Genomic DNA, 15,718 nt, shown 5'->3' with positions numbered 1-15,718 from the left:
ATTATTGTAGGCACTGAAGGTACAGCACTAAACAAGACAGGCAAAGTCTTCTCGCGGAATGTAGATTCTAGTGCAAACAATTGGACACGTTAATTTCAGAAAGGGATAAATGCTATGCAGAGAATTAAATTAAGACGATACGGTAGAGTAACTGGCCTTGGAGACCAAATTGGGTGGTCAAGGAAGGCCTCTTTGATGAGATGAAAATTGAGCTGAGTCTTGAAGGAAAGGAAATAGCCAGCAAATCACCGATCAGGAAGTAGAGCATTCTAGGCAGAAGGAATGACAGGAACAAAGGCCTGGAGATAAGGACAAACTCAGTGTGTTCAAAGAACAGAAAAAAAGGCCAGTGTGACTGGACCACAAGGAGTGAAGGAAGAGGAGTGATATGAGAAGAAGTCAGAAAAGTAGGCAATTTATGCTGAGCCTTGAAAGCATATGTTACACTCATGGTGCACGAACACCATCTAGCCATTGTGCAGGCTCCACGCTCATCCCTGAGATTGTAAATTTCACTTTTTTCATGCTTTAGGACTTCTGTTTAATTGCATAAGCATTGACATTGTGCTATGTGCTGAGAGGGGATGCAGGATAAATTAAACACCATCCATTCCCATCAGGAAAAAAATGGAAGAAAAAAAAAATTAGAGAATGATACAAGGTAGCCAACCAAAAGGTTGGCTGTTTGAACCCACCCAGCAACTCCACGGGAAAAAGACCTGGCGATCTGTTTCAGTAAAGATTACAGCGAAGAAAGCCCTGTGGGACCCTCTGCACACATGGGGTTACTATGAGTCAAAATCTACTGGACTACACCTAACAGCAACAACAGTATATAATAACTACCATACTCAAGGTAAAGGGACAGTAGAGGTCACATCTAACTGGGGTCTCTGGAAGGCTTCCTGAAGGAAGGAGTGTTTGAGCTGGACCTTAAGGAATGAGTATCACTTGGACATTACCACATTCATATACCCGTTGCCGTATATACTAATGGTCATCAAGTCAATTCCAATTCATAGCGACCATATAGGACAGAGTAGAACTGCCCCATAGGGTTTCCAAGGAGTGGCTGGTGGATTTGAACTGCAGACCTTTTGGTTAGCAGCCAAGCTTTTAACCACTGCACCACCAGGGCTCCACCACACTCACATAGTAAGAGGGTATTGTAGGGGCAATCCTACAGCTTCCAATAGGGCATTTTATAGGGTGATTTCTTTTCCACACTTGTTAAGTGCGCTTGCTTTTATCACAAGTTTACCTGTGTGTTAAATTAACACTGTCCTAACTGAATCTGAGATACAAATGTTAGAAATATCATTGAGCCTTTGACCTACTAACCCCACTTTTATGAATCAATGCCATATAAAAACTCCCAAATGGCATGGATAAGGATGCTCATTGTATTAATGTTTGTAATAGCAAAATATTAGAAACTACTTCAATGTCAGTCAGTATGGGACTGCTTTATCCTTAATCCCTAGACCAATGCAGGGCACATAGTGAATAAATAAATGAATATACATGATTCATCCATAATAAGGAATTCTCTAGAGTTGTTAAAAAAAGAATGAGATATATATGTATGTACTTATATAAGAAAAGCTCCAAAAGGTATTGTTAATTGATAAAAGCAAGTTGCAAAACAATTCCATTTAAGAAAACAATATATATGTCCCTATATATGAGCTAATAGTGGGACTTGGGGGTGTTGGGGGAGGCCCTGGGTGGTGCAGATGATTAACATGCTTGGCTACTAACTGAAAAAGTTGGCAGTTCAAGGCCACACAGAGGAGCTTCAGGAGAAAGGCCTGGGAATGTACTTTAAAAAAATGAGCTATTGAAAACCTATGGTTGAAGGTCAACACACAATGCAGAGGATGTCAGCACAACTGAACTAAACTAAAAGCTCAGAAGTTTCCTGAATAAAACCAAACACTTTGAGGGACAGAGTAGCAGGAGTGGGGATTTGGAGGCCATGGTTTCAGGGGATATCTAGATCGACTGGTATAAAAAAGTGTATTAAAATTTTCTGCACCCCTCTTTGGTGAGTGGCATCTGGGATCTTAAAAGCTGGCAAGTGGCCATCTAAGATGCATCAATTAGTCTCAGCCCCCTAGAGCAAAGGAGAATGAAGAACACCAAAGACTCAAGGAAAATATTAGCCCAAGAGACAGAAAGGGCCACATATACCAGAGACTCCATCAGCCTGAGACCAGAAGAACTAGATGTTGCCTGGCTACCACCAATGACTGCGCTGACAGGGAACACAACAGAGAGTCCCTGATGGAGCAGGAGAAAAGTGGGGTGCAGAACTCAAATTCTAGTAAAAAGACCAGACTCAATGGTCTAACCGAGACTGGAAGGACCCCAGAGGACATGGCCCTAAGACTTTCTGTTAACCCCAAACTAAAACCATTCCTGAAGCCAACTCTTCAGACAAAGTTAGACTGGACGATAAGACAAAATGATACTGGTGAGGAGTGTGCTTCTTAGCTCAAGTAGACAGCTGAGACTGTGTGGGCAACTCCTGTCCGGAGGCGAGATGAGAAGGCAGAGGGGGACAGGAGCTGGTTGAATGGACATGGGAAATACAGGGTACAGAGGAGGAGTGTGCTGTCACATTATAGAGAGAGCAACTAGGGTCACATAACAATGTGTGTATAAGTTTTTGTATGAGAAACTGACCTGAATTGTAAACTTTCACTTAAATAACAATAAAAAAGAAAGAAAACCTATGGTACACAGTTTTACTACCCTGATACGCGTGGTGTCGCCGTGAGTCAGAATCAACTCAAGGATAACTGCAACTAGTGGGGGCGGAGAGCAAGGGGACTTTCTCATTTATCATCGTAAGACTCTCAGATTTATATTTCCAGCTCTAAAGACCAGACTTCTTTATCCAATTCAACATGCCCACGTGGATGGCTAATGGGTATTTTAATTGCTGTTGCTGTTGTTAGGTGTCTTTGAGTTGGTTCCGACTAATAGCAACCCTATGTACAACAGAACAAAACGCTGCCTGGTCCTGCGCCATCTTCACAATTGTTTCTATGCTTGAGCCCCTTGTTGCAGCCATTGTGTCAGTCCACCTCATTGAGGGTCTTTCTCTTTTTCGCTGACCCTCTACTCTAGAAGCATGATGTCCTTCTCCAAGGACTAGTCCCTCCTGATAACATGTGAGAAAAAGTCTGGCCATCCTTGCTTCTAAGAAGCATTGTGGCTGTACTTCTTCCAAGACAACTTTGTTCGTTCTTTTGGCAATCCATGGTGTATTCAATATTCTTTTCCAACACTGTAATTCAAAGGCATCAACTCTTCTTCAATCTTCCTTATTCATTGTACAGCTTTCCCATTCATATGAAGCAATTGCAAATACCATGGCTTGGTCAGGTATGCCTTAGTTCTCAAAGTGGCATCATTGCTTTTCAACAATTTAAAGAGGTCTTTTGCAGCAGATTTGCCTAGTACAATGTGTCCTTTGATTTCTTGACTGCTGCTTCCATGGGTGTTGACTGTGGATCCAAGTAAAATGAAACCCTTGACAACTTCAATCTTTTCTCCGTTTATCATGATGTTGCTTATTGGTCCAGTTGTCAGGATTTTTGTTTTATGTTGAGGAGCAATCCATATTGAAGGCTATAGTCTTTGATTTTCATCAGTAAATGCTTCAAGTCCTCTTCACTTTCAGCACACATGGTTGTGTCATCTCCACATCAAGGTTGTTAATGAGTTTTCCTCCAATCCTTATACCCCATTCTTCTTCGTATAGTCCAGATTCTCAGATTATTTCCTCAGCATACAGATTAAATAAGTATGGTGAAAGGATACAACCCTGACACACACCTTTCCTGATTTTAAACCACGTAGTATCCCCTTGTTCTGTTTGAATGACTGCCTCTTGATGTATGTACAGGTTCCTCATGAGCACAATTAAGTGTTCTGGAATTCCCATTCTTCGCAACGTTATTCAACATGTTATCCAGTCAAATGCCTTTGCATAGTCAATAAAACACAGGTAAACATCTTTCTGGTATTCTCTGCTTTCAGCCAGGATCCGTCTGACATCAGCAATGATATCCCTGGCTTCACCTCCTCTTCTGAATCTGGCTTGAATTTCTGGCAGTTCCCTGTCGATATACTGCTGCAACTGCTTTTGAATAATCTTCAGCAAAATTTTACTTGTATGTAATATTAATGATATTGTTCGATAATTTTCATATTCTGTTCTATCACCTTTCCTTGGAATGAGCACAAATATGGATCTCTTCCAGTTGTTTGGCCAGGTAAATGTCTTCCAAATTTCTTGGCATAGGCAGGTGAGCACCTCAAGTACTGCATCTGTTGAAACATCTCAGTTGGTATTCCATCAATTCCTGGAGACTTGTTTTTCACCAGTGCCTTCAGTTCAGCTTGGACTTCTTTCTTCAATACCATCAGTTCTTGATCATATGCTACCTCCTGAAATTGTTGAATGTCGGCCAATTCTTTTTTGGTACAGTAACTCTGTGTATTCCTTCCATCTTCTTTTGATACTGCCTGTGTTCAACATTTTGCCCGTAAAACCAAAAAGCAAAAAAACAAAAAACAAAAACCATTGCTGTCTATCCAATTCTGACTCATAGGAACCCTAGAGGGTAGAGTAGAACTCCCCCATGGGGTTTCCAAGGAGTGGCTGGTGGTTTCGAACTGCCCACCCTTTGGTTAGCAGCAGAGCGCTTAATCACTATGACACCAGGGCTCCTTTTTTCCCATGGAATTCTTTAGTATTGCAACCTGAGGTTTGAATTTCTTCTGCAATTCTTCAGCTTGAGAAATGCTGAGCGTGTTCTTCCATTTTCGTTTTCTAACTCCAGGTCTTTGCGAATTTCATTATAATACTTTGTTCAGCTCTTTTACTTCCTCATTTCTTCCATTGACTTTAGCTACTCTACATTCAAGAGCAAGATTCAGAGTCTCCTGACATACATTTTAGTCTCTTTCCTGTCTTTTTAAAGGCTTTTTGCTTTCTTCATGTATGATATCCTCAATATCATCCCACAACTCATCTGATTTTTAATCATTAGTGTTCAATGCATCAAATCTATTCTTAAGATGATCTCTAAACTTAGGTGGGATATACTCAAGGTCATACTTTGGCTCTCTTAGACTTGTTTTAATTTCTTCAGCTTCAACTTGGACTTGCATATGAGCAATTGATAATCTGTTCTGCAGTCAGCCCCTGGCCTTATTCCAACTGATGATATTGAGCTTCTCCATTGTTTCCACAGATGTAGTCGATTTGATTCCTGTGTATCCCATCAGGTGAGGTTCACGTGTATAGCTGCAGTTTATGTTGTTGAAAAAAGATATTTGCAATGAATAAGTCATTGGTCCTGCAAAATTCTATCATGCGATCTCTGGCGTCATTTCTATTACCAACGCCATATTTTCCAACTACTGATCCTTCTTCTTTGTTTCCAATTTTCACATTCCAATCACCAATAATTATCAATGCATCTTGATTGCATGTTTGATCAGTTTCAGACTGCAGAAGTTGGTAAAAATCTTCAGTTTCTTCATCTTTGACATTAGTGGTTGGTGCATCACTTTGAATAATATTCGTATTAACTGGTCTTCCTTTTGGTGTATGGATATTATCCTATCATTGACAGTGTTGTACTTTGGCATAGATCTTGAAATCTTCTTTTTGACAAAGAATGCAACTCCAGTCCTCTTCAATTTGTCATTCCCAACATAGTAGACTGTATGATTGTCCAATTCAAAATGGCTAATACCCGTCCATTTTAGCTCATCGATGCCTAGAATATCGATCTTTATGCGTTCCATTTCATTTTTGATGACTTCCAATTTTCTTAGATTCATACTCTGTACAGTCCACATTCCAATTATTAATGGATGTTTGCAGCTGGTTCTTCTCAGTTTGAGTCATGCCACATCACCAAATGAAAGGTCCCAAAAGCTTACTCCATCCACACCATTAAGGACAACTCTACTTTTGAGGAGGCAGCTCTTCCCCAGTTTTTTATTTTGAGTGCCTTCCAACCTGAAGGGCTCATCTTCAGGTACTATATCAGACAATGTTCAACTGCTATTCATAAGATTTTCACTGGTTAATTTTCCGAAGTAGACCACCAGGTCCCTTCTGGTCTTAGTCTGGAAGCTCCACTGAAAACAGTCCACCATGGGTAACCCTGTTGACACTTGAAATATTGGTAGTATAGCTTCCAGCATCACGGCAACATACAGTCCACCACAGTACAACAAACTGAAAGACTTGTGGTGGAAACTGAACGATAAATTAACTTATTTAGTTAAGAAAATTTGCCTTGATCATCGTGCTCTTTTAAATAACTATATGGAATCAAACTGACAACAGTAACTTCAAAAGTTAGAGAAGAAACTTAGGGGGCGGTGAATTCATGTTAATAAGGGAGGAACAATTTAGAAAAGGAGGGTAAGAATGGAAGCACAACCTGAAAAATGTAATAAATGTCAACAAATTGTACATGTAGAAATTGTTAAATTAGCGTATTTTTTTCATGTATATTTTCAACAACAACGGAAATAAATAAAATAAATTAAGAAAAAAATTACCCCCCTAAATTAGTGGCAAAAACATCTATCAGCTCACAATTTCTGTGGATCAGGAACCTGAGTGTGACTTACCTGGGTCCTCCAGTTCAGGATCTCTCGTAGGCTGTATCAAGCTGTCCACTGGGACCTCACTCATCTCAGGATGAACTGGGGCAGAATATGCTTCCAATCTTGGTTATTGGCAGGATTTAGATCCTTGCAAGTTATTGCACTGAGGGCCTCAGCTCTTCACTGGCTGTTCACTGGAGACTGCCCTCAATTCCACATGACCTTCTCCACGGGGCAGTTCACGACATGGTAGCTGGCTCTGTGAAAGTGAGCAGACTAGAGAATGAGAGACTGTCAGCAAAAAGAAGTCACAGCCTTTTAGAATCTAATCTTGGACGTGACATCCCATTGCTTTTGCGGTATTCTAGTCATTAGAAGGGATTCACTAGGTTCATTCCAAGCTCAAGAGGTAGGGATTACACAAGGTGTTAATATCAGGATGTCTGGGAGCCATGGCAGAAGCTGCCTACCACAGTCTCTGTGACTTGCGCCATGCACCATTACATTCCTTTCCTTTTACTTCTGGTATCTTATCTCCTATTAATCCTCCACCTTGCTCACTGTGCTCTAGCCACACAGACCTCCTTGTGGTTTCTTAAAATGCCAGGCACTGTCCATCAACAGGGCCTCTTCACTTGCTGTTCCCTCTACCTGGAAAGCTCTTCCCCCAGGAAGCTTCATGGCTCACTCCCTTGCCTCCTGCAGGGCTTGCCTAATGTCGCCTTCTCAGTGTCACCTTCCCTGACCTCCATATTTAAAACTGTAATCCTCCTGCCATCTCCTATTTAACTTGCCATTCTTTATTTTTCTCCAAAGCATTCGTCACCATTTGATGGACTTATATATGTTGATGTATTTATTTTCTTTATTGTCTGTCTTCCACACTAAAATTTAAGATTCATGAGGGCAGGACTTTTTGTCTGCTTTATCTTCAATGACTAGGACAGCACTGTCCCATAGAAATACTGTATAATGCAAGCCACGTATGTAATCTTATATTTACTGTTTGGGTTATTAGTAGCCATATAGGGTTGCTGTGAGTAGGAATCGACTCAACAGCACACAACCACCACAGCAGCCACATTAAAAAAAATCAATAAAAAGAAATGGGTGAAATTAATTTAATAATATATTTTCACTAACCCAATATATCCAAAATACTATTATTTCAACATGCAATGAATATAAAACTTATTAATGAGATATTTTGCTTTTTTTTTCATGTTAAAACTTTGAAATCTGGTGTGTATTTCACTCTTACATTGCAATTCAGATGCTAAATTTTCATTGGAAATTCTTAATATGTATTTAAATTTCATAAAATTACAGTTGAAAGAGTAGATTCACATAGGCGAGTTGTTACATACTTAAAAGTTTTCCAATAACTGCATCAAGTATCAGTTTTTATATTTAAAAATAAATTAAATAAAATTACAAATTCAGTTTCTCAGTCGCACTAGCCACATTTCAAGTATTCAATAGCCACATCTGGCTAGTGCTACCATATCAGACAGCACAGGCTAGAACAGTACCCAGTACATAGGGGTCACACATTAATTAATTAGTAGATATTAATTATTTAATATATACAAATTTGTGGTGTGAGAGTTTATTTTAATTGTTGTCAAAACACAGAGTTTGCCAATTTGCCAATTTGTGAAGCTTTTTTAAAAATTGTGGTGAAAATATATACAGAAACACATACACCAATTCAGCAATTTCTACATGTATAACTTAATGGCATTAATTACATTGTTCAACTTGTGCAACCACTCTAGCTATCCTTTTGCAAGTTATTCCACCACCATTAACAGAAACTCAGTGTCCCCTAAGCAAAATCTCTCCTTTTCGCCCTCCCTTTTTTCCCACCTCTGGTAATCACTAGTAATTTTTGTTTTCTATGTATTTGCTTGTTTCCTAAAAGTGAGATCACATGTGTCCTTTTGCGATTGACTTATTTTGCTCAGCATAATGTTTTTAAAGTTCATTCATGTTGTGGCATGCATCAGAACTTCATTTCTCTCTACGGCTGAGTAGTATTCCATTGTGTGTATATATCACATGTTGTTTATCCATTCATCTGTTGATGGACATTTCAGTTGTTTCCACCTTTTGGTGATTGTGAACAGCTCTGCAATGAGTGTTGGTGTACCGGTTTCTGATTGCATTCCTGCCTTCACTTCTTCTGGGTATATACCTAGGATTGGGGTCACCTGGTAATTCTATGCTCAAATTTTTGAGGAACTGCCAAACTGTTTTTCACAGTGGCTGTACCATTTTACATTCCTACCAGCAATGGATGAGGGTTCCTGTTTCTCCACAATTTCACCAACACCTGTTGTTTTCTGTTTTTTTTATCATTGCCATTCTAATGGGGGTGAGATGGTGTCTCATTGTGGTTTTGATTTGCATCTCCCTGATGGCTAAGGGGAAACCCTGGTGGTGTAGTGGTTAAGTACTATGGCTGCTAACCAAAGGGTAGGCAGTTCGAACTGCCAGGCGCTCCTTGGAAACTCTACGGGGCAGTTCTACTCTGTCTTATAGGGTTGCTATGAGTCCGAATCGACTCGACGGCACTGGGTTTGGTTTTGGTTTAGTGGCTAATGATCTTGAGCAGCTTTTCATGTGCTTGTTGGCTATTTGAATATACTCTTTGGTTAAATGTCTGTTCAAGCCCTTTTTGCCCATTTTTTATTGGATTGTTTGTCTTTTTGTGGTTGAAGTGTAGAAGTATCTTATATATTATGGATATTAGACCTTTATCGGATATATGGTTCCCCAGAATTTTCTCTCAATCTTTAGATTGTCTTTTCACTTTTTTGGTAAAGTCCTTTGATGAACAAAATTTATAAGGTCCCATTTATCTACTTTGTCTTTTGTTGCTCATGCTTTTGTTGTCATGTTTGATGTGTGAGGCTTTTTCAATGACGGTATATCCATGGTTACTTGGGTAAATAAAACAAGAGTAATCAGTATGCCATGCCCACTTCTGTGTGCTGTTCAGGCCTTTATAATAGGGTTGGGGATGACAAGATTGTGTAATTGTGGAGAGCTGTGTAGTCACCAAAGCACATTTATATCCATTATCTCCTTTGATCCTCAGGACAATCTGGAGAGGTAGGAAAAGCCAATGTTTTTTTCCCCCATTTTACAGATGAAGAAACTGAGAAAGGTAACAGTAATTGGCAGAGCCAGCAATAACACCCAGGGCTTCTAGTTTTCTTTCGGATACACCATATAGTGTCAAATAACCTGAATGGCCCCTAAAGAAACACCATCTTACTTTCTTTATCTCACTATGGCTCCCATCATCCATGAATTTACATTGATAGTGTCAGACTGCACAGAATAATATATCCAATATATGAGTATTTAAAAAAGTTAAAAGCTCTCAAGCAATTATAAGATATTTTTATAATATAAACCTTATTGAATCTATAGTGACAGCCTACTGTATCTCTTGGAATAATGAAAGGTTTCTTATTTCCCGGTCAAAGTCTTATGTCACGCTCTTTTTTACTTTTTCTGAACTTACTTCCACCAAAGGATGTTATAAAAAATACTCTTACCCACAAAGTGTTTGTGGATTTAAGGATGACCCTTCCCCCCGCCCCATGAAAGCTAATGATGTGCCTGTGAAAACGCAAATGTGGGAGCCCTAAATATTTCAAAAGTGTGGAAAGCATTAGTGCGTTACTTTTTAGTAAGTCAGTGTGTATTCCGGAATGGGAAACTCATAAAGAGACCAAATGGTCCAGGTTGGAAGAGGAGATGAGGACTTTGCACTGGAGAAGTTGAGCAGAAGCTATTCCTGGGGCAGAGTTGAAAAGAGCAAAGGAGGACTTTAGGGACAGATAGGTTATACCAAGAAAATTGCAGGGACTAGGATCAGAGCAAAAACAAGGCCAGGGAAGGCAGACACTTAGAAGCTGGAGCAGACCTTAGAAATCATCTAGTGAGGTGGGACCTAGTAAGCAGAGTAGTCAGACACATCGTGTGGTCCCTCTTAAAACAAAGACCTGAAAAAACAAATGAATCGATTATATATAACAGTCTAGGAGCCCCGAACACCGAAGACAAAGTTGAGAAGTCGGACTGAGTGCCAAAGGGACAGAGAGACAGATCAGAGGCGGCGAGGATTTGCCAGAACTGACCTGGCCGGCACCCTGCAAACTGGATTGGATGGTGCACAAGGGTTGAGACAAACGTTAGTGCTCAGGATGCATTTGCCACATTGGGAGGAACCCAGTGGCAGAACGTCTGCTCAAGCCTCCCAAACCAGGGGGAAGTGGTGCTGGATCTGCAAAAGTTAAGTACAAGTGTCCAACCTACTGCTCAGGATCAAAATGACCCTTCTGCCTCTGGGAAGTACCTCTCTTCTCTTCACCCTCCCCCTCCCCACTCTGCTTCAGTCCAGTCCAGCTTCAGCAATTGCCATATCCCCTGGGCCGCAAGTGGGATCTTTCGCATGCCCAAGCCATTCTCCTGGCTTTCATGTAGAAAAAATAACAAACAGGAAAAAATAATCTGCCAGCTTCACTAACCCGAGACCTCAGGGCAGGCACAATCTCTTTGCCTAGGCACAGGCATAAGGGGTCCACAGACTTTGAATGCCTTTCACTCCTGCCTAGACCTGTGTGAGCCCATTTCAACAGTGTAGGCCCTTGTTAGCACAGTACAACAGGATATATACCTGAAGCCTATTTTCAACTGTAACAGCTAAGCAGGAGTGGCAGACTCGTGACATTTGACACCACCCTGCCCACTAAGCAGGGTCCTCACCTACCCACATCAGGGGTCTGAGGACTGGTGGCTGCACCCACTCCACCTACCCTCCCATGACAGGGGTCTGAGAATAAGTGGTTCCTCCCAGTCTGTATAGACAATAGCATTGGGTGCCCAAAGTCCAGCTGCAAAACCCACTGACCTACACACCCTAGGGAATAGGGACACACATTTCACCCAAGCACTCAGGGACAGCCATCAGCCCCCTACCTTGCTCAGCACATAACCCCCTACTGTAGCCAGATACCTGTGCCTGCTCCAATCACTCCTATATAACCCTGTACATCTAGGACTGTAGGTGAGAGCCTGCACTACATGCTCAGTGACCAACGACCTGGACACCTGAAACTGGATCCACACAAGAAAAGTAAACAGACTCCTGGGCTCACATAGCTAGTAGCAGCTCTAACCACCTGGTGACAGTATGTGAAAGTTTCAAAGACACCAATAATCAAAGTAGCTCACATGACCAGCCTATTTGGGCATATCAAAACAAAACAAAAGAAGAAGCTAGGACACAGTAAGCAAACATAAAATAAATAAATATAATAACTATTGATGGCTCAGAGGCAACTCTCAATATCAAATCACATAAAGAGGCAGACCATGACGGCTTCAGTAAGTGCTCAAAACAGAGCCAGGAAACCTCCCGGAGGAAGATAAAATCTTGGAATTACTGGAGATAGAATTCAAAAGGTTAATATACAGAGATCTTCAAGAGATCAGGAAAGAGATCAGGCAAAACACAGACCAAGCCAAGCAACACACAAATAAAGCAACAGAGGAAATCAAGAAGGTTTTACAAGAGCAAAATGACAAATTTAACAGGCTGTAAGAATCCATAGAGAGATAGCAAACAGAAATCCAAAAGATTAACAATAAAATTGCAGAATTAGACAACTCATTAGAAAGTCATAGGAGAAGAATTGAGGGAATGGAAGTCAGAATTAATGAGATTGAAGATAAAGCACTTTACACCAATTTATTTGAGGAAAAATCAGGTAAAAGAATTAAAAAAAAAATGAAGAAACCCTAAGAATTACATGGGACTCTATCAAGAGGAATAACCTATGAATGATTGGAATACCAGAATGAGGGGGATAACAGAAAATACAGAGAGAATTGTTGAAGATCTGTTGGCAGAAAACTTCCCTGATATCCTGAAAGGTGAGAAGATATTGATCCAAGAAGCTCATCAGACCTCACACAGGGTAGATAAAAATACCAAAAGAAAATCACCAAAATATATTATTATCAAATTTGCCAAACTCAGAGATAAAGAGAAAATTTTAAGAGTATCTAAGGATAAATGAAAAGTCATCTACAAAGGAGAGTCAACAAGACTAAGCTCTGACTGCTCAGCAGAAACCATGCAGGCAAGAAGGCAATGTGGTGACATATATAAAGCCTTGAAGGAAAGAAAAAATTGCCAAGCAAGAATTACATATCCGGCAAAAGTGTCTCTCAAATATGATGGTGAAATTAGGGCATTTCCAGATAAACAGAAGTTAAGGAAATTTGTAAAAACCAAACCAAAATTACAAGAAATACTAAAGGGAGTCCTTGAGCTGGAGAATCAATAATATCAGATAACAACCTTAGACTACAACACAGGAAAGAACAATCAGATATCAACCCAGATAGGGAAGTCACAAAAATAAGTCAAAGCTAAAGCACTGAAAATAAGGAAATAGAGATGTCAACATGTAAAAGATGACATTAAAACAAAAAAGAGGTACTAAATAATGTAGTCATAGAATTTTCATATGGAGAGGAAGGCAAGGCAATATCAAGAAATAAAAAATTGGTTTAAACTTAGAAAAATAGAGGTAAATATTAAGGTAACCACAAAGGAAACTAACAATCCTAGACATCAAAATAATAAACAAGAAAAACATAAAGTCTCAGCAAATACAAAATCAACAACAATGCAAAGAAAATGCATAAAGAAAAACAATGCAGCACAGAAAAGTCAGTGGAACAAAGAAACTGTCAACAACAAAAATACAACAAAATGACAGCACTGAACTCACACCTACCAATAATTACGCTGAAGGTAAATGGACTGAATACACCAATAAAGAGACAGAGAGTGGCAGAATGGATAAAAAAACATGATCTGTCTATATGCTGCTACAAGAGACACACCTTATATTCAAAGACACAAACAAACTAAAACTCGAAGGGTGGAAAAAAATATATCAAGCAAGCAACAATCAAAAAAGAGCAGGTGTGGCAATATTAATCTCGGACAAAATGGACTTTAAAGCAAAATCCACCACAAAAGATAAGGAAGAACATTATATAATGATTAAAGGGTCAATACACCAGGAGAACATAACCATAACAAATATTTACATACCCAATGACAGGGCTGCAAAATATATAAAACAAACTCTAACGGAATTGAAAAGAGAAATAGACAGCTCCACAATAATAGTAGGTGACGTCAACACACCACTTTCTGTGAAGGACAGACCATCCAGAAGGAAGCTCAATAAAGACACAGAAGATCTAAATGCTACAATCAACCAACTTGATCTCGTAGACATATACAGAATACCCCACCCAACAGCAGCTGAGTGTACTTTCTTTATCAACGCACATGGAGCATTCTCCAGAATAGAACACGTTAGGCCACAAAGCAAGCCTTAATAGAATCCAAAACATCCAAATATTACAAAGCATCTTTTCTGACCATAAAGCCATAAAAGTATATACCAATAACAGAAAAAGCATGGAAAAAAATCAGATACATGGAAACTGAAACCTTGCTCAAAAACTACCGGGTTATAGAAGAAATTAAGGATAGAATAAAGAAATTCATAGACTCAAAAGAGAATTGAAAACACATCCTACCAGAACCTTTGGAACACAGCAATAGCAGTGCTCATAGGTCAGTTTATAGCAATAAATGCACACATCCAAAAAGAAGAAAGGGCCAAAATCAAAACATTAATGCTATACCAAGAACATGCAGAAAAAGAAGCCTTCAGGCACAAGAAGAAAATGATAAAAATTAGAGCAGAAATAAATGAAAAAGAGAATAGAAAAACAACTGAAAGAAATAACAAGACCAAAAGCTGGTTCTTTGAAAAGATCAGCAAACGATAAACCATTGGCTGAAATGACAACAGAAAAACAGGAAAGGAACCAAATAACCCAAAAAAGAAATGAGATAGGCGATATCACAACCAACCCAATGGAAATCAAAAGAATCAGAATACTATGAAAAATTGTACTCCAACAAAATTGAAAACCTAGAGGAAAAGGACAAATTTCTAGAAACACACTACCTACCTAAACTAACACAAACAGCAGTAGAAAAACTAAATAAACCTATGAGAAAAGAAGTGATTGAAGAGGTAAGTAAAAAATTCCCAACAAAAAAAACGCCCTGGCCCGGACGGCTTCACTGGATAGTTTTACTAAACTTTCAGAGGACAGTTAACACCAGTACTACTAAAGGTATTTCAGAGCAAAGAAAAGGATGGAATACTCCGAAACTCATTCTATGAAACCAGCATAACCCTGATTCAAAAACCAGGTAAAGACACCACAAAAAAAGAAAATTACAGACGAATATCCCTCATGAGGACAGCAGTTCAAATTCACCAGGCACTCCTTGGAAACTGTATGGGGCAACTCTACTCTGTCCTATAGTGTCACTACGAGTCAGAATCAACTCGATAACAATGGGTTTGGTTTTGGTTTTGGATCCCTCATGAACATAGACACAAAAATTCTCAACAAAATTCTACCCAATAGAATTCAAGAATGTATCAAAAAAATAATTCATCATGACCAAGTGGGATTCATACCAGGTATGCAGGGATGGTTCAACATCAGAAAAACAATTGATGTAATCCATCACATAAATAAAACAAAAGACAAGAACCACATGATCTTATCCATTGATGCAGAAAAGGCATTTGACAAAGTCCAACACCCATTCAGGATAAAAACGCTCAACAAAATAGGAATAGAAGGGAAATTCCTCGACATAATAAAGAGCATTTATACAAGGCCAACAGGCAACGCCATTCTAAATGGAGAGAGACTGAAAGCATTCCCCTGAGAACCCAGAACCAGACAAGAATGCCCTTTATCACCACTCTTATTCAACATTGTGCTCGAGGTCCTAGCCAGAGCAATTAGGCTCGATAAAGAAATAAAGGGCATCCAGGTTGCTCAGGGAGAAGTAAAAGTATCTCTATTTGGAGATGACATGATTTTATGAACAGAAAACCCTACAGAATCCTCAAGAATACTACTGAAACTAACAGAA

This window comes from Loxodonta africana, chromosome X, assembly GCF_030014295.1.
Source record: "Loxodonta africana isolate mLoxAfr1 chromosome X, mLoxAfr1.hap2, whole genome shotgun sequence".
Lineage (NCBI taxonomy): Eukaryota > Metazoa > Chordata > Mammalia > Proboscidea > Elephantidae > Loxodonta > Loxodonta africana.
Note: the sequence above shows the minus strand (reverse complement) of the source record.